Consider the following 21233-nt stretch of genomic DNA (forward strand, 5'->3'; position numbering starts at 1 on the left):
CACCCACTTGCTAAATGGGATCAAACCCTAACTTCTAGGCAGTTTGTCCCTGCCGCCGCCGCCGCACTCACCTTCCGCCTCGAGATCCTCCCAGATCCCCTTCTCGCCCAACCAGCGAGCTCCTTCGAGCATCCCTCGATCCCCTCCTCAATTTCTTCATCGAGCCAACCAGTCACCTCGCTGGAGTCCAGCAGTCGTCAACCAGGCCGTGCCCCTGTTTCCTTCTCTCTCCCTCGAGTTCTTTCTCTCTGGTTCCTCAAGTTCCCTTTCTTCTCTCTGTTCCACAGGACGCCATGGATGCAACAGCTCGACCCCGCCGCGACCTCAAGTCCTCTGCTCCAGTCGTCATCGCCGGATCGTGCCACCACAGAGCCGCAGCCGAGCCCCATGGCGCTCGTTGTCAGTGACCCCGAGCATGTCTGAGATGCCCTTCCTCCGCTGGCCTCCTTCGAGCGCCGCCCCTTCCTCCTCTACTCCAACCCACGCCTCCGGCGGCCTCCTCCTCGTCGTCGCCTAGGTGAGCAGCAGCTCCACCGGCGGCCACCTCTAGTAGGCCCATGCCGCGCCTCCTTCCCTTCCCTCTCCCTCTCTCTCTCTCTCTGCCTGACGCTCTTGACTGATCGCTGCCGCCATCTTCAGTAGGTGTTCTCTCTGATCCCGGTGCCCCATCTTCGACCGAAGCCAGGGACGCCCAGCGTCGCTCGCCGCCATCCGTCAAGCCTCTGCGCCGCCGCGCCAAGTCTGGTCGCGGCCATCGCCCCTGCATCCCCTGCTTCCCAACCAGCGCTGCCCCTGTTCAGTGCGAGCAAAACGAGCGTCTGCATCGCTCGGTCCAGCCGCGCGTTGACCTCCAGCGCCAAGGCCGAGCGCGCCAGCCTCCTGCTTCCCCTCTCCATAGACTGGGATTGGCCCATGGTGAGCCTCTAGCGCCCATGCTGCTATCGGGCCAGTCAGATTTGGCCCGTAGTGTTTTTTTCCTGCTGCTATGATTTTCGCATTTATCTAGAGAACGACTGTTTTACAGAAAAGTCCTTGCACATCATGCATATAATAACTCATTAACCGTGCATCGGTTTAAAATGATTTAAACATGTTAAATGCTTAGAATTTCATCTAGTTTCATAATATGCTGCTTTCATCCATGTTTAAAATGTTTAACTTGTTGTTTGTTTAATTTTACATAAATGTCATGTTAAAATGATTTATTTCATAACTAAGTAACCGTAGCTCCAATTTTAATAAACTTTATATGTAAATGGGGTGGAAAAATTCCTAGTTTAACTTCGTGCACTTACTTTGCATGTTTAACAACTCTGAAATTAGGCAATAGGCAGAATAGTACCAAACACAAATTATGCACATGGGGATTTTCTGGAATTGTTGTTTGTTGTACGACCTCAACTTGCCTAGATAGGTAGTTTAATTATGCTTCACCCCTTGCCATGTAGAACAACATTTAATATTGTTGGGCAGCCTAAATAGGAGTGAACGAAATAATCAAATGTGGTGTTTCGTCAATATGCAACTTATTACATATTGAGCTCCACTTAACTTGTAGTGTTGTTTGTGCACTTTGCCATGCCACGCCTCATTAAAACGGACATGCATCATATTTGATTGTGCATCATGCCATGCTTATGTGATGGTTGTTTACCATGTTGTTTGCTTCTTTCCGGGTTGCTTCTCTCGTTAGCTTCGGTTTCGTTCCGGAGTTGTGAGGATTCGTTCGACCACGTCCGCTTGTCTTCTTCATGAACTCGTTCTTCTTCATAGCGGGATTTCAGGCAAGATGACCGTTACCCTGGATCTCACTACTATCATTGCTATGCTAGTTGCTTCGTTCTATTGCTATGCTACACTACCTATCACTTGCTTATCAAGCCTCCCAAATTGCCATGTCAGCCTCTAACCTTTTCACCCTTCCTAGCAAACCGTTGCTTGGCTATGTTACCGCTTTGCTAAGCCCCTCTTATAGCATTGTTAGGTGGAGGTGAAGTTGAAGATTGCTCCATGATGGACAGGATTATGTTGGGATATCACAATTTCTCTTATTTAATTAATGCATCTATATACTTGGTAAAGGGTGGAAGGCTCGGCCTTATGCCTGGTGTTTTGTTCCACCCTTGCCGCCCTAGTTTCCTACATACCGGTGTTATGTTCCTTGATTTTGCGTTCCTTATGTGGTTGGGTGATTTATGGGACCCCCTTGACAGTTCGCTTTGAATAAAACTCCTCCAACAAGGCCCAACCTTGGTTTTACCATTTGCCTACCTAAGCCTTTTTCCCTTGGGTTTCCGAAGCCTGAGGGTCATCTTTATTTACCCCCCGGGCCAGTGCTCGTCGTGAGTATTGGTCCAACCTGTCAGCCACCGGTGGTCACCAGGGGCAACTCTGGGCTGGCCTACCGGAAGTTTGGACAATCCGGTGTGCCCTGAGAACGAGATATGTGCAGCTCCTATCGGGATTTGTCGGCACATCCGGGCGGCTTTGCTGGTCTTGTTTTACCATTGTCGAAATGTCTTGTAACCGGGATTCCGAGTATGATCGGGTCTTCCTGGGAGAAGGAATATCCTTCGTTGACCGCGAGAGCTTGTGATGGGCTAAGTTGGGACAACCCTACAGGGTATCATCTTTTGAAAGCCGTGCCCGCGGTTATGTGGCAGATGGGAATTTGTTAATGTCCGGTTGTAGAGAACTTGACACCTGATTCGAATTAAAACGCATCAACCGCGTGTGTAGCCGTGATGGTCTCTTTTCGACGGAGTCCGGGAAGCGAACACGGTTTTGGGTTATGTTTGACGTAAGTAGGAGTTCAGGATCACTTCTTGATCATTGTTAGCTTCATGACCATTCCGTTGCTTCTCTTCTCGCTCTTATTTGCGTATGTTAGCCACCACATCATGCTTAGTCACTGCTGCAACCTCACCACTTATCCTTTCCATACCCATTAAGCTTTGCTAGTCTTGATACCCATGGTAATGGGATTGCTGAGTCCTTGTGGCTCACAGATTACTACAACAACAATTGTAGGTACAGGTTATGCGATGATCTTGACGCGAGAGCGATGTTTACTTGTTTTGGAGTTCTTCTTCTGCTGCTTCTTCGATCAGGGGATAGGTTCCAGGTCGGCAACCTGGGCTAGCAGGGTGGATGTCGTTTGAGTTTCTGTTTGTGTTTCATCCGTAGTCGGATGATGCTCTTATGTATGATGTTGTTGTATTCGTGTGGCTTTGTATGCCTCTTGTATGTATCCCCAACTATCATGTAATGGTACGATGTAATGATATCCACCTTGCAAAAGCTTCTCCAATATGCGCTTCTATCGTTGGTGGGACCTTCGAGTTCCTTTAGGATAGGGTCGCATATTGGGCGTTACATGATGTGATCCCGTTCATCAAATGACAACACATGTTTATGGCTAGGAAACTTAACCATCTTTGATTATCGAGCTAGTCAAGTAGAGGCATACTAGGAACACGGTGTTTTGCTATGTATCCACACATGTAGTTCCGGTTAATACAATTCTAGCATGAATACTAAACATTTATCACGAATAAGGAAATATAAAATAACAACTTTATTATTGCCTCTAGGGCATATTTCCTTCAGTCTCCCACTTGCACTAGAGTCAATAATCTAGATTACAAAGTAATGATTCTAACACCCATGGAGTCTTGGTGCTGATCATGTTTTTCTCATGGAAGAGGCTTAGTCAACGGGTCTGCCACATTCAGATCCCTATGTATTTTGTAAATCTCTATGTCTCCCTTCTTGACTAGATCACGAATGAAGTTGAAGCGTCTCTTGATGTGATTGGTCTTTTTGTGAAATCTGGATTCCTTCGCCAAGGCAATTGCTCTAGTATTGTCACAAAAGATTTTCATTGGACCCGATGCACTAGGTATTACACCTAGATCAGATATGAACTCCTTCATCCAGTCTCCTTCATTTTCTGCTTCCGAAGCAGCTATGTACTTCGCTTCATACGTAGATCCCGCCACAACGCCCTACTTGGAACTGCACGAACTGACAGCTCCACCATTCAATTAAAATATTTTTCCAATATTCATTCTTCTATTCTGTCATGAATGGCATTTTGTGAAGGAAATGACATTTATCCTATCTTGTTTGCTCCCAAACGTTTTGGGCATTCTTTCATGACCAAATCATTGCTTCATGACAAACTCAACTTCATTTGCCTAGCTAATCTTCCTCAGTGTTTTTTCAAAGTTTCTGTCAAATATAAGCCATTATGAAGGAAGTACTAGCTAGGGGTATCCAAATGATTTGAAATTTTGCATGCATCTTCATGTAGTCATATCATGACCCTCCTCCAATTTGAAACCCCATCCCTTCATCTATGTGAGCACAACTTCAAATCTTTGTTTCTGGCAATATTTTCAGGTTGTGAAGCAAGTATATTTTATGTTGCTTCATTAATTATGAGAAATTACCAGATCATGCTCCTATCCATATAACATCTCTCCACCAAATTTGGTATCATTTCCTTAAGCCATTTTCTCTCCCAAATTATTGCAAGTTTCTCGACAGTAAGGATGGTTGTGAAGGAAATACTATTTTGGCATTTCCATTTGGTATGAAACTTTTACAACATCTTTACATGCCCATATAACACCGCCTTTCCAGATTTCAGCCCAAGTTGCTTCTCTATATGAGTGCATCATCCAAATCCCTTTTCTGGACCAAATATGCACTTACAAAGCACCTATATTCATTCTTGATCCATTTATCCTCAAACTTAACAGGATTATAGTCCTTCCTTAGCTTATCACCCAAGACTCAGTTGACACCTATCTCTTCTCAGTTGATCACTGAAATATGGACAAGTTTGCTATAGCAAACTTGCATCGAATCCTCACATCTCTCCTTGGCTCCTTACCTTGATCTTTCAACTCCCTCAGCCTCCCTGATGCAGGGACTCATCACTAGAGATGTCCTTGCAGCCTCTCCTGTCTCCTCCATGCTAGTGCCCGTGGTGATTGCCGCCCTGGGCACGGTGTTTCTCGCGCTCTGGAGGCATCCGGCGTGAGCGTCGGGCAGCTCTGCCTCGATGCATTTCTCACATCCTCTGGTGCCGACCTGACTCCCCTCCTCTCTCACGTCGCTCTCTAGCCGCTTCCCCCTCCCAAAGAGTCCTCGCCGGAGCTAGCCGGCGCACGGCCACAGGTGCACTGTGCCCTGTTTGACTTCGAGCTCGTCTCGGCCTTTTCCTCTGCTCCCCAGCATCGCCTTCTGCTCCGTGACCCTCCTTTGACCTCTATTGTCTTCTCCGTTGCCCCGTGACGCTCGCAGCCATCACCGGATGTTAGACTAGGTATATTGTAGATATACGTGTTGTAATACAATACATGTACCTGTACGTCCTCTCTTATATATATATGACAGCCGTACTCGCATAGGGTATCGAGCATTGTTCTAAACCCTAGTTTTGTCTAACATGGTATCAGACGACGCGTTCGATTCGCGCCGTGCTTCCGCCTCCTCTGCCGCCGTCGCGTCGGCCTCCGCCACCGTGCCGCCTCCGTCAACCCTAGCGATGGACTCGCCGTTCATGGCGTCCGCTCCACTCGCCTGGGCCCGTCCGGGATCGCAGCACCCGCCTGCGTCCCGATCGCTCGCGCCCCGATCGGGCGAGACTCCACCGGCCCGCGATGCGTCCCTGGCTACGCAGCTCCCTGGCGATCCGTCGCGGCTGCCCTACGGTGGGTCGCTCTATGCCGGGACTCAGCCAGGGACGTTGCATGCTAGGGCGCCCTACGCTGGATCTCAGTCAACTCATGCTACGGTGCCTCCGTCAACTCATGCTGCGTCGTTCTACGCCGGGCCTCAGATGCATGCTGCGGCGCCCGCCTCCGGTTCCCATGGTGCCCCTGTCCAGATGCCCTATGGTGGCCCGTATCCAGCACCGTACGTCGCGCCGGTGCCGTATGATTCGTCCTCCGCGGTGCCCTACGAGGCTCCGTACAGGGCGCCCTACGGCGTACATCCTACAACGTCCTATGGTCATCACCAACACTACCGTACGCCTCCGTCGACCGATGCGCTGATTCCGTACAGTGCTCCGCCGACGTATGACTCGTAGCTCTCCGCACCAGTGGCTGAACCAGGACCGTTCCACTTCGCTCATCTGGTGACGGTGAAGCTCTCTGCCGACAACTACCTCCTATGGCGTGCTCAGGTTTAGCCGCTTCTGCGTAGTCACTATCTTGAGGGGTATGTCGACGGTACACTGTCGTGTCCCCCGACCATGGTTCCGGCACCCTCGGCCGCTGGTGGCTCCATCATGGTGTCCAACCCTGCTCATCGTCGATGGATCGCTCAGGATCAAGCTATTCTGGGTGCCATTCAGTCCTCGCTCACTCCCTCCGTGGCCGGCATGGTGGTCTTTGCCGCAACGTCGAGGGATGCACGGGCCACGCTCGACTCCAGCTTCTCCTCGCAGTCGCTGGCCCGTTCCTCTGCCATTCGTAATCAGCTGGGTGAGGTCAAGAAAAATGATCTCTCCGTTACGGCCTTCTTCAACAAGGTCAAAAGTTTGGCTGATACACTATCGTCTATTGGGAAGCCTCTCCGTGACGAGGAGTTTACTTCATTCATTCTCAATGGACTTGATGAGGACTACGACTCTCTTGTTGAAAATATCAATGGGCGTGACACGCCGATGCCGCCTCGTGACCTCTACGCGCGCCTCCTCAACGCCGAACAACGCCTAGCTGCTCGCCGCTCTGTCGGCGTCTACACGGAGGGCCCTTCTGCGAACGCTGCACTTCGCGGGGGTGCCCGTGGTGCCAAGCAGAAGGCGCCACCGTCCGCGGGCAATCAGCCCCGTTCGTCGGCTCCACCTCCTCCGACGGCTGGTCGCAAGCGGCTGCGCTGCGAGTCATGCGGTGGTGACGTTGAGTGTCAACTCTGCGGCATCGAGGGGCACTTGGCGTCTCGCTGTCATCGCCGCTTCAAACGCGACTTCCTTGGCATTGGGAACAACGGGAAAGGCAATGAGAAACAAGCTGCTCTCGCTACACAGGAGCCTGGGTTTACTCCTTCTTATTCCGTGGATCCGTCCTGGTACATGGACACCGGTGCCACAGATCATCTGACGAGTCAGCTCGACAAGCTGGCTACTCGCCAACCCTACACTAGTCATGACCAGGTCCGTACTGCCAGTGGATCAGGTATGTCCATCTCACATGTTGGTCAGGCATCTCTTCTTTCACGTACCACTAAAACCTTGCGTCTCCTTGATGTTCTTCGCATTCCTTCAGTCACACGTAGTTTACTCTCGGTTCCTAAATTAACTCGTGAAAACAATGTGTTTGTTGAGTTTCACCCTTTCCATTTTTTTGTTAAGGACCGGGACACGAGGGACGTTCTTCTTAGTGGTCGAGCTCGTCATGGCCTATATGCTCTTGATGTGCCGCCTGTTTCTGAAGTTTTCAGTGGTGTTCGGGTGTCATCGTCGCAATGGCATTCTCGCCTCGGTCATCCTGCCACTCCCATTGTGCGACATTTGCTTCATCGCCATAGTCTTCCTGTTGAGTCCAGCAATAAGGAGTTTCTAGTGTGTGATGCCTGTCAACAGGGCAAGAGTCATCAGCTACCTTTCTCTGTATCGAGTCGTGTTGTCAAGGCTCCTCTTGAACTTGTGTTTTCGGATGTGTGGGGCTATGCCCAAACTTATGTTAGTGGTCACAACTATTATGTCAGTTTCATTGATGCCTTTAGTCGCTTTACTTGGATTTATCTCATTAAGCGCAAATCTGATGTGTTTCATGTTTTTATGCAATTTCAAGCCCATGTTGAGAGGTTGCTTAAGTGCAAAATTATCCATGTTCGGTCTGATTGGGGTGGTGAATATCGCAACCTTAATACTTTCTTCACGAAACTTGGCATCTTGCATCATGTGTCTTGTCCTCATACACATCAGCAGAACGGTGCAGCTGAGCGCAAGCACCGTCACATAGTTGAAACTGGCTTAACACTGCTCGCACACGCCTCTGTTCCATTCCGGTTCTGGAGTGATGCTTTTGTTACTGCTTGTTTTTTGATCAACAGGCTACCCACACGGCTTCTTCACATGAAATCTCCTCTAGAGGTTTTACTTCATGAGACTCCAGATTACTCTCTTCTCAAAGTGTTTGGTTGTGCGTGCTGGCCACATCTTCGGCCGTACAACAAGCATAAACTCGAGTATCGATCCAAGAAGTGTGTGTTTCTCGGATACAGTCCTCTTCACAAAGGTTATAAGTGTCTCCACATTCCGACGAATCGTGTTTACATTTCTCGTGATGTTGTATTCGATGAGACTGTTTTTCCTTTTTCCACACTGTCACCTTCCACTGATACTACCGCTACCGAGTTGCACTCCTTTCCAGTTTTGCCTGACCAATTTGTAGATGCTGCATATTCTCCTCTGTTGTTGCCTAACCATGGTGCAGGAACTGGACGGGGTGCTCGCCTTGAGTTTCTTCATGATGACGTGGTTGCTACGGCACCAACTGCAGTTGTGACGCCAGATGGGTTGCTCGACTCTGCGCTCGACGACGATCGCATGTGCATGCCCCATGCACGTGGATCAGGTGGTGCGTCCACCTCACCTAGCCCGGCTGCTAGCCCGGTTGCCACTCCAGTTCGGCCACCCGAGTCGGCTGCCACTGCAGTTCGGCCGCCCGAACCGGCAACCTCCATGGCCTCTGCCCCGCGTGGGCCGTCCTCGCCTGGTCCGCCTTCACCGGTCACTCCGGGTCCAGCATCGCCGCGCCCGTCTTTGCCGGTCTCTCCGGAGCATGCAGACCCTGTGGGATCTCCTTCGGCAGAGTCTGTGGACTCGCCTGCTGTTGTGGCTTCTCCAACACCTCCGCCGCCTGTTGTATTGCGCCCTCATACGCGCAGCAAGAGTGGCATTGTCAAGCCTCTCCAACGCACGGATGGCACGGTCGCATGGCTTGCGGCCTGTGTTGCTCGTGCTGAGGCCGATCCTATGGTGGAACCGCGACATTTTCAGGCAGCGCTTGGCATTCCACACTGGCGCGCTGCTATGGAACAGGAGATCCATGCTCTTCGGAAGAATAATACTTGGCGTCTGGTTCCTCCTCCTTCCAGTGCCAATGTTATTGATTCCAAATGGGTGTTCAAGGTGAAGAAACATGCTGATGGGTCCATTGAGAGGTACAAGGTACGACTGGTGGCCAAAGGATTTAAACAAAGGTATGGTCTTGATTATGAAGATACGTTTAGTCCTGTTATCAAGCCCACGACTATTCGTGTTCTTCTTTCGCTGGCTGTTACTCGAGGATGGTCGCTTCGTCAGCTCGATGTCCAGAATGCCTTCCTTCATGGACTTCTAGAAGAAGAGGTATATATGCGTCAGCCCCCAGGTTTTGTTGACCCTACTCAGCCACATCATCTGTGTCGCCTCGACAAGGCTCTTTATGGTCTGAAGCAGGCTCCTCGTGCGTGGCATGCACGTCTTGGCACTGCTCTTCGTGCACATGGGTTTGTACCGTCTACAGCAGACACGTCTCTGTTCATTCTTCAGCGACCTGAGGTGACTATGTACATTCTGGTCTATGTTGACGACATCATACTTGTCAGTTCGTCGGTCACTGCTGCAGATCGGCTTGTGGCTTCTCTAGGGGTTGTTTTTGCTGTTAAGGATCTTGGGAGACTGCACTATTTTTTGGGTTTGGAGGTTCTTCATTCTGACCGTGGCTTGACTCTCACTCAGCAGAAGTACTCTCAGGATCTGTTGCGACGTGCAGGTATGATGCAGTGTAAACCTGCTACGACTCCTATGTCCTCCACAGAAAAATTATCAGCTTTTGATGGGGACTTGCTCTCTTCTGAGGATGCCACTGAGTACCGCAGCATCGTTGGTGGACTGCAATATTTGCTCGTCACTCGGCCAGATATTTCATTTGCAGTTAACTGTGTGTGTCAGTACCTTCATGCACCGCGTGATCCTCATTGGACGGCGGTTAAGCGCATTCTGCGCTATGTTCGACACACTGCTTCGTAGGGTCTCCATTTGCAGCCTGCGGCTTCTGGCTTGATCTCAGCCTTCTCTGATGCTGATTGGGCTGGTAGTCCTGATGATAGGCGATCCACGGGGGGACATGCTGTGTTCCTTGGTCCTAACTTGATCGCCTGGCAAGCTCGAAAGCAAGCTACCGTGTCTCGGAGTAGCACTGAAGCTGAGTACAAAGCAGTTGGTAATGCCACAGCTGAGATCATATGGGTTCAGTCATTGCTTCGAGAGTTGAAGGTCTCTCAAGCCCAGCCGCCTGTTCTTTGGTGTGATAACATCGGTGCTACATATCTTTCATCCAATCCGGTATTTCATGCCCGAACGAAACACATCAAAGTTGACTATCATTTTGTGAGAGAACGTGTTGCACAGAAGTTACTTCAGATCAAGTTTGTTTCTTCTAAGGATCAGCTTGCTGACATTTTCACTAAACCCTTGTCTTTACCTTCTTTTGAAGGATGTCGACGCAATCTTAACCTCCTGAGTGTTTCAGGACATAGTTAAGATTGAGGGAGGGTGTTAGACTAGGTATATTGTAGATATACATGTTGTAATACAATACATGTACCTGTACGTCCTCTCTTATATATATATGACTGCCGTACCCGCATAGGGTATCGAGCATTGTTCTAAACCCTAGTTTTGTCTAACACCGGAGCAGGCCCATGCGCCGTTGGCGGCACCCGAGCTCGGGAAGCTTCGGCCACGGCTATTTAAACCACCCCGGACGCTTCTCGCCTCCCCATCAAGCTCACCTCCCACCTAGAGCCCTCCCCAGCCTCCTCCCCAAGCTCTCGGAGCCCTCCTGCTCCTCCGTCGCCGCCATGGCCGCCGTGGCCCTCCTCCTAAATTCTGGTGAGCCGGAGTCCCATTCCCTCTTCCACCACCCCCAAAGGCATCCCCTAGACCCACCGACCTTTCCCACGTCCTCATTTTCTCCCCGGAGCAACCAAATCTCCGTCCACCACCATGGCCGATGGCCTTTTCCGCGGTCACCAACGCTGCGGTCCCAACTGCCCTCCTCGGCATCCATGTACAGCCGAGACGGATGCGGCGCTCTCTCCCAAGTCCGCCAGTGGTCTCAGCATCCCGAACGGTGGCCGGAGTTGGCCGAGCTCTCGCCGGCGCTGGCGACCTCTCCTCTGTGCTGTGTCCGAGCGTCGAGGGAAGAAGATGGAGGCGGGAGGAGAGAGAAGAGATGCGCGGGACCCACCTGTAGGCGGAACAACGCCCGACCTCGCCTTGCCACGTCACTTAAGTGGAGGCGTATTCTTCGGCATACGTTTTTCCCTCGCTAAAGCGCACTCAATTGTTCTTCGGGCCGGAATACATTTTCTCTTCTAAAAAGCGTATTTCTGAGAAAGGCACGTTCAGTTTAATCAGCCAGGAACTTGTTTGTGAATACTTTTGTTACAGACGGGTCCCTGAGCTTTAAACGTCCGTATCTTTTTACCCGAGACTCCAAATGAGGTGATTCCAAAGCCCACTTCCTCGTTTCGTCGAGCCCGTTCCGATGGAATCATTTTCATCATGTTTTAACATTCTGAAAATGACCATTTTGCCCTTGCTCTTAATCACCCCCTCCGAGAGAGAACGTTTTCCAGTGATTCTTTCTGTGAGTTTCTCGCACTTCTCCCCGGCAAATCCATCGCTTCTAGGCAAGAAAAACCCTCCATTTGTATGAATGCAATGAAGTGACATTGTTTACTCATTTAAACTTGCCTAAAATATTGCTTTAGCTACATGACTTTGAGCATGGCATTCTTCGGAGTTGTTTTTGATCTTGCTATTGCCATGCTACTGTTTGGATTACAAGGATATATGACTGCAGTTGATGGATATCATGTTGCCATTGGATTTTTAGTGGCTAGTATTATTTCATCATGATGGTAGTTGACATTATGTTTTGAAGTATTATTTTGGATATGATGATATCGGAGTATCAGATCTACCTTGGGGATAAATTCCGTCATTAAGTTGGTCAGGTGCCACCAAACCGAGATTTTCCAGTGCAACCACATTTGCCTTTATGGGAAGGCCCTAATGCAGTCTATTGTCATGTCTCTCGCCGATGCCTCCAACGGAGGAAGGTTATGGGTGTGCGTTACCCTGGCCCGGTAAGCAGACATAACCTTGTGTGCCCGTAGTTGGTTTTGAGATCTCTTGTCCCCGTGTGGGAGCGTTTATGTTTTGCCACGACGGTGGCCGTTGGATGTCACGAGTTGACATCGGGGCCACCCAGGACTGAACCCAAAGGGGGTGTTGGTCAGAGTGGCCGGGAGAGTATCATGGCAGTAGATTGGTTTTGTCGGAACACCGTTGGTCCACCCGAATGGGAGCACGAGGCTATGGGTTCCATGGTGTGGGTACACTATGCTAACCTCTGCAGAGAGTTGTGTGTTTAATCTATCGATAGCCGCATCCTCGGTCATGGGCACAGTTTGTACCAGGTCACACCGTTCGATCAACACTCACATGATGGAATGACTTATAATTGACTTATATGTTTATGATGTGATTAGTAACAGTTTGGCAGGATGCCGATGATGATGTTGAGATGATCTTGAGGATGATCATTCAGTTTGTAATGTGGTCACGAGGTAATTAGGTGGATGTTGATCATAAGGTGATCATGTGGATCAAGAGGTGATCGAGATGGTATATTGCTTGGCCGGATAGCCAAGAGTGAGATGGTTCTTGGGATCAAATATGTTGGTTCATCAGTATTCTAGTAGTTTTATATCATGCTTAGTTATTCTTTCCACATTCCTGGTAGCAATTAATTAATTAACCTGTTAAAAGCTTTGTTGTTGTTTTGCCTTGATGCTTTTGGTTTCTATGAGCTTGCAAGTACATTCAATGTACTGACCTAGCGTGTCATGACAGATTGCAGGTGATGCTGTGATTGATTGATTGTTTGTCGAGGTTACCGTTCGTGCGAGCTAGATCATGTCCCAGCCAGGGTCCCTGCGGAGTGGAGTTTACCACCTTTGTCATTAATCTTCTGCTAGAAGATTTCCGCTGCTACGAGTTATTCCGCTGCTAGCATAGAGCAAGTGTAGTATCGCAGGCATAGTGTCGCCGTGTTGATGTGATCCTTTGTAACATCAGACCCCTGTATTTATCCTTTGTAATGCGAGCCGATTTGTTCTATGCTAAGAAGTGTCGTATTCTATAATACTTCTCCTCGATCTCTGGGCGGGAATACGGGTCGTTCCGGTCTCTCTGAGCCGGGGTGCCATAGAGCTTGGTATCAGAGCAGGTCTGGCTATAGGATGCCCTAGTCAGCGCAAGTGGTAGTAATTGGTAGTATAGAGTCTGCCTTGTTTGTTGCATTTGGTTGCTGCATTTGTTTGTTGCATAGCATGCATATAGCCTTAGTATTTCTGCTAATGGTTTAATCTGGTGAGTGTAGCTGGCATCGGATCCTGATCCACTACAGCTCAGCCTATGCATTTCTTCAGTTTCCTCTAGTTTCCTTTTCCTTCGGTGTTTGGCATCATTTATGTCTCAGCAGAGTGATGCCAAGTGATTCGAACACTGTTTCAGGAACGGTGCTAAGGTATCACACTGTAGCGATCAGACCTCAAACGGTCTGATCTCTGTGCATCGGTGTCATCCCTGGATCGGTAATGCTGACACGCACAATACTTGAAGGATTTATAACAAAGTAGCAATCACACACTTATTACATCGAATGTCTCAAAAGAGAACTTATTATAGTAAATATGGCTTAAGGCCATTAATAACGATAACAGCGGAAGGCTTGGAAGATAAGCGAGTCCATCAACTCCAACGGCAGCACTGAGTATAAGATCACGATCTAAGGCACCTTACTCGTCGTTTGAAAAGTCTGCAACATGAACGTTGCAGCCCGAAAACGGGTCAGCACATGGAATATGCTGGCAATGTAACACATAGAGAGTAATGAACAGAATAATGCTATTCTACATGCAAATATGGCAGGTGGAAAGCTCTATGGTTACAGTTTTGCATAAAGCCAATTTTTCCCTACTGCAAAGGAATAAGTTTTATTTAACTATCATGGTGGTTGTTAAACATTGAGAAGGGTACTCCAACTCAATCCCGATTAAGCATCATCATTAAACCCAACAAAATTAATTTAAAGTAACATGATGAGATTCACATGATAATCCAGGTACTAGATACTCAAAACGTCCATAACCGTGGACACAACTAACCATGATTAGTTTATAAACTCTGCAGAGGTTTTCGCACTTTTCCCCACAAGACTCGATCTCCTCCGTTGGATTTCTCGCACTACGTGATGTTTGAGAAACGGATGACCGAGCCACAGTCTTTCAGAAGCATAAACTCCCTACTCCGGGTAGACAGTTACACCTACTTTCCCCTACATCTGCTAGTCTACCTCCTCAAGAGTTCACACAACATAATCAACTATGCTAGAGCCCATATTAGCTTGTGGCTGCACACGGAAGTTTCTAGCATGAAAAATCTCATGATCCCTTTGAGCCTGGGTGGCGGTCCATAGGAGAATCACACGGTACCCCGGGATTTCGAAAAATACACGCAACACTGGGTTCCCTAGGTGCCTCAATCCACCCAGATGTGAGTTTAAGTTGCCACCTTAAGTAAACCATTAAATATCAATCTCACATCTGTCATGAAAACACTCACCCAATCCACGTCTACTAGCATAGCATAGCAACATAAGCAAACGTAGAAGTAACTCCCAAAGGTTTGATAATAAAACAGGAAATAGGTACTACCTCATCTACATCTCAGAACCCACATATTAATCAGATCCTAACCATGCAATTGTTTGAGGATTGATCTAATGCAATAAAACTGGGTAGTAAAGAGGTATGATCAAAGTGTTACTTGCCTTGCTGATGATCCGTGAAACCTAGAGATTCGAAGTAGCAAGCGGCGCACTCCGGGTACTCTATCGCAAACAAACAAGCATACAATAAGCACTCAGCTAATGCACATGTAAAACTCAAATAAGAGATCTAACCAGAAAGTTCAACTTAAGAACTCCGGTTTGCAAAAAGAATCAAAACAAATGAAGGAACAAAAGTCAAACGGCGAAAGAAACAAGCTTCGTTTACTAATCTGGACCTAAGTCAAAAAATTTACAGTAGCAAAAACTTGTTTGAGTAGGTTAAACGGATAGAGGGTTTCGAGACGAAACTCTAGGCACTTGAATCGCCTGATTCCGATAAATGAGCGAAAAGTTATACTAAAACGAAAATCGGATGAGAAATCGCGATCAGAAATAATCACGGAAAAATCCGAGAAAAAGAAAAACAGGCGAACAGGCTAACGAATGAACGTTCGCTGTCTGTGGCTAAACGACAAAAACCGTTTGTTAAAATGAATGTACGGACGAACGTCCTCTAAATAAACTAAACCGAAAAAAATAAAACCGATCTATTAAAAAAATAATCCGGGGTTCTAAAATAAAACCGACGGTTTTCTCTCGAAAATCGCGGCGGCGACGGCTACCTCCGGTGGGTCCGGAGAGTGAGGCAGCGGGCTCCGGCGGCGGCGGGGTCTTCGGCGAGGGCGACGGGTGGTGGCGGGGTGCGGGGCGGCGGCGGTGGGGCTCGGGTGCGGCTAGGGTTTCGGAGGGGGGCTGGCGGCTCGGGCTTCCCCGGCTTATAAGGCCGGCCGAGCCTAGAGTCCCAGGCGGAACGGCCTGGTAGGTCGGTTAGCTTTTTTTGAAAATACTTTCACGCAGAAAAAGAAATAAAAGAAATACTAAACGGACTCGAAAAATCCCGAAATAAATTTTCCCCAACTTCTAAAATCAAGATGGACAAGATGAACATTTATTTGGGGCCTAAATGCAAATTTTGAAAACGCACATTTTTCCTAAATTCAAATAAAATAGCCAAAAACTCCGAAATAAAATCTTATTAATTTTTTTTATTAAATCCTCAATATTTCTTTATTTTGGGAAAGTCATTTTATTCCCTCTCTCATATTTTTATACTAGAAACAATTGAAGATAAAATAAATAAAATCAAATGATCCTTTTTCCAAAATTTGAGAAAACTCAAATATGAAAATAACGAAATTCCCAACTCTCTCCGTGGGTCCTTGAGTTGTGTAGAATTTATAGGATCAAGCCAAAATGCGATAAAATATGATATGCAATGATGATCTAATGCATAACATTCCAAATTGAAAATTTGGGATGTTACAAACCTACCCCCCTTAAGATGAATCTCACCCTCTAGATTCGGGTTGGCTAGAAAATATGTGAGGGTGGTCCTTTAGCAGATCTTCCTCTCGCTCCCAGGTGGCTTCATCCTCGGTATGGTGGCTCCACTGAACTTTGCAAAACTTGATAACCTTGCTGCGGGTGACTCGGCTGGCATACTCGAGAATCTTAACTGGATTCTCCTCATAGGTCAAATCACTATCCAACTGAATCGCTTCCAGCGGCACTGTATCTCTCAGCGGTATATCAGCCATCTCTGCGTGGCACTTCTTCAACTGGGAAACGTGGAACATGTCGTGAACTCCTGACAATCCTTCGGGCAATTCCAATTTGTAAGCAACTTCTCCCATACGCTCCAAAACTTTGTAGGGTCCCACAAAACGTGGTGCTAACTTCCCCTTAACCCCAAAGCGCTTAACTCCCCGAAGTGGAGATACACGAAGATAAACTCTATCTCCGACTTCGTAAACTGTCTCCTTGCGTTTAGAATCTGCATAGCTCTTCTGCCTGAACTGGGCTACCTTGAGCCTATCACGAATCAACTTCACCTTCTTTTCAGACTCTTTAATCAAATCTGGTCTGAACAACTGGCGGTCTCCAACTTCATCCCACAACAATGGGGTCCTGCACCTCCTTCCGTACAAGGCTTCGAAAGGGGCCATCTTCAAACTGGATTGATAACTGTTATTGTAAGAGAACTCCGCATATGGCAAATTATCGTCCCAACTAGATCCATAATCTAGCGCACAAGCTCTCAACATGTCCTCCAAAATCTGATTGACTCTCTCGGTCTGTCCATCTGTCTGCGGATGAAAAGCTGTACTAAACTCTAGCCTGGTACCCAAAGTTTCGTGCAACTGATTCCAGAACTTTGAGGTAAACTGGGTTCCTCTATCTCATACGATGCTCCTCGGAACTCCATGCAGACATACGATCCTGGTCATGTATATCTTCGCCAACTTAGCACTGATGTAAGTGGTCTTTACTGGGATGAAATGCTACCTTCGTCAATCGATCAACTACAACCCAAATTGAGTCATAGCCTGAACGAGTCCTGGGCAATCCCGTGATAAAATCCATGACTAGCTTACCCCACTTCCATTCGGGTATCGACAAAGATTGTAGCAATCCTGCTGGCTTCTGATGCTCTGCCTTCACTCTCTGACATACGTCACATACTGCTACATACTCTGCAATATCCTTTTTCATTCCGGTCCACCAGAAAGTGTCCTTCAAATCCAGATACATCTTGGTATTTCCTGGGTGAATCGAGTATGGCGAATCATGGGTCTCCTGCAGAATCAACTTCCTGATCTCCGGGTCATTGGGCACATAAACGCGATCTTGAAACCATAAGGTATTGTGCTCATCCTCACGAAATCCCTTAGCTTTACCTTTGCTCATCCTCTCCTTTATCTCAGCAATCTCCTGGTCAATCTTCTGAGCTTCTCTGATCTTATCCTTCAAAGTCGACTGAATCTCCAATGCTGCAATATAGCCTCTCGGAACTATCTCCAAACATAGCTCACGAAGGTCCTCGGCTAATTCCTTCAGTAACTCTCTGGTCAAGAGTGTGTTGACATGGCTCTTGCGGCTCAATGTGTCGGCTACTACGTTAGCCTTTCCGGGGTGATAATGCAATCTCATATCATAATCCTTGATGAGTTCCAACCAACTCCTCTGCCTGAGATTCAACTCCTTTTCCATGAAAATGTACTTCAAACTCTTGTGATCCATGTACATCTCACAATGATTTTCGATGAGAAAATGTCTCCAAGTCTTCAATGCATGCACTACGGCTGCTAACTCCAAATCATGTGTAGCATAATTCAACTGATGGGGCTTAAGTTGATGTGAGGCATACGAAACAACTCTTCCCTCTTGCATAAGCACTGCTCCAAGTCCTCGACGTGAAGCATCGCAATACACCTCATAATCCTTGCGCCGATCTGGCAGAATCAACACGGGTGATGTAACCAAACGTTTCTTCAACTCCTGGAAACTGGCCTCACATTCCTCAGTCCATTTGAACTTGGTGTCCTTCTTCAACAACTCCACCATGGGCTTCGCAACCTTTGAGAAATTCTCAATGAACCTCCAGTAGTATCCTGCGAGTCCAAGAAAACTCCGGATCTCTCCAACACTTGTTAGTGCTTCCCAATTTGTCACAGTGACAACTTTGGTGGGGTCTACTGCTATTCCTTCTCCGGATATAACATGTACGAGGAATCCAACTTCCTTCAACCAAAACTCACATTTGCTAAACTTGGCATATAATTGATGTTCTCTGAGCTTCTCCAGTACCAAATGCAAATGCTCCTTATGCTCTTCTTCATTCTTCGAGTAGACCAAAATATCATCAATGAACACCATGACGAACTGATACATCTCCAACGTATCTATATTTTTTGATTGCTCCATGCTATATTATCTACTGTTTTAGGCAATATTGGGCTTTATTATCCACTTTTATATTATTTTTGGGACTAACCTATTAACCAGAGGCCCAACCCAGATTTGCTGTTTTATGCCTATTTCAGTGTTTCGAGGAAAAGGAATATCAGACGGAGTCAAAACGGAACGAAATCAACTAGAGAAGTTATTTTTGGAAGGAAAGCCACCCGATGGACTTGGAGTGCACGTCAGGAGATACGGGAGGTGCTCATGAGGGTGGGGGGCGCGCCCACCCCCTAGGGCACGCCCCCTGCCTCGTGGGCCCCCCGAAGCTCCACCGACGTACCCCTTGCACCCATATATACCTACGTACCCTAAAACTTCCAGAACAGAAGATAGATCGGGAGTTCCGCCACCGCAAGCCTCTGTAGCCACCAAAAACCTCTCGGGAGCCCTTCCCGGCACCCTGCCGGAGGGGGGATCCATTACCAGTGGCCATCTTCATCATCCCGGCGCTATCCATGACGAGGAGGGAGTAGTTCACCCTCGAGGCTGAGGGTATGTACCAGTAGCTATTTGTTTGATCTCTCTCTCTATCTCTCGTGTTCTCTCTCGTGTTCCCTCTATGGCACGATCTTGATGTATCCCGAGCTTTGCTATTGTAGTTGGATCTTATGATGTTTCTCCCCCTCTACTCTCTTGTGATGAATTGAGTTTCCCCTTTGAAGTTATCTTATCGGATTGAGTCTTTTATGAGAAAACTTGATGTATGTATTGGTGATCAACTTGCGGGTCTCGTAACATTGGGAAACTATGCATAGGGGTTGGCACACATTCTTGACTCTCCGGTAGTAGCTTTGGGGCAGTCTTTGAAGTACTTTTATGTTGGTTGGATGAATCTGAGATTGTGTGATGCATATCGTATAATCATGCCCACGGATACTTGAGGTGACAATGGAGTATCTAGGTGACATTAGGGTTTTGGTTGATTTGTGTCTTAAGGTGTTATTCTAGTACGAACTCTTTTATAGATCGATCCGAAAGAATAACTTTGAGGTGGTTTCGTACCCTACCATAATCTCTACGTTTGTTCTCCGCTATTAGTGGCTTTGGAGTGACTCTTTGTTGCATGTTGAGGGCTTGCTATATGATCTATCTATGTTATTATTGTTGAGAGAACTTGCACTAGTGAAAGTATGAACCCTAGGCCTTGTTTCCTATCATTGCAATACCGTTTACGCTCACTTTTATCGCTTGCTACCTTGCTGTTTTTATAATTTCAGATTACAAATACCTTTATCTACCATCCATATTGCACTTGTATCACCATCTCTTCTCCGAACTAGTGCACCTATACAATTTACCATTGTATTGGGTGTGTTGGTGACACAAGAGACTCTTTGTTATTTGGTTGCAGGGTTGTTTGAGAGAGACCATCTTCATCCTACGCCTCCTACGGATTGATAAACCTTAGGTCCTCCACTTGAGGGAAATTTGCTACTGTCCTACAAACCTGTGCACTTGCAGGCCCAACAACGTCTACAAGAAGAAGGTGGTGTAGTAGACACAAAGCTTGTAGGAATTGCAATAATATCAAGTTTCCTCCCTATGTGCTTAAATTCTTGAAGCTATGCTTGTGTTACCTTCCTATGCTAGTTGATTATTGTTCCCATAAGTTGTTTGCTCACAAAATCCCTATGCATAGGAAGAGGGTTAGACTTAAATGTGCTAGTCATATTCTTCATGATGCTCCCGTTATGTTTCAATTCTTATCTTTTATGTGAGCATCATTGTCACCATCATGCCTAGCTAGAAAGGCATTAAAGAAAAGTGCTTGTTGGGAGACAAACCAATATTTATCCTTACTGTTTTTGTGTGCCCACATATTATGCTACTGTAGTAATCATGTTTTATAGCTTTTGTTTCAATAAAGTGCCAAGTAGAACCTTTGGGAAGACTTGGGTGAAGTTTATATGATCTTGCTGTGAAAAACATAAACTTTAGCGCTCACGAGAATAGCTGCCATTTTTTACTGGAGAGTTTTTTTAGGTTGATTCTTTTTGAAGATGATTATTAGACAAATTCCTCAGGTCCAGCAATTTATTTCAGAATTTTTTGAGTTCTAGAAGTATACGTTTGATACAGATTACTACAGAATGTTCTGTTTTTGACAGATTCTGTTTTCTATGTGTTGTTTGCTTATTTTGATGAATCTATGAGTAGTATCGGAGGGAATGAACCATAGATAAGTTGGAATACAGTAGGTTTAACACCAATTTGAATTTAGAATGAGTTCATTACAGTACCTAAGTGGTGGTTTTATTTTCTTATACTAACGGAGCTTACGAGTTTTGTTTTGAGTTTTGTGTGGTTGAAGTTTTCAAGTTTTGGGTAAAGATTCGATGGACTATGTAATAAGGAGTGGCAAGAGCCTAAGCTTGGGGATGCCTAAGGCACCCCAAGCTAATATTCAAGGACAACCAAGAGCCTAAGCTTGGGGATGCCCCGGAAGGCATCCCCTCTTTCGTCTTCGTTCATCGGTAACTTTACTTGGAGCTATATTTTTATTCACCACATGATATG

Source organism: Triticum dicoccoides, chromosome 3B (assembly GCF_002162155.2).
Source record: "Triticum dicoccoides isolate Atlit2015 ecotype Zavitan chromosome 3B, WEW_v2.0, whole genome shotgun sequence".
Classification (NCBI taxonomy): Eukaryota; Viridiplantae; Streptophyta; class Magnoliopsida; order Poales; family Poaceae; genus Triticum; species Triticum dicoccoides.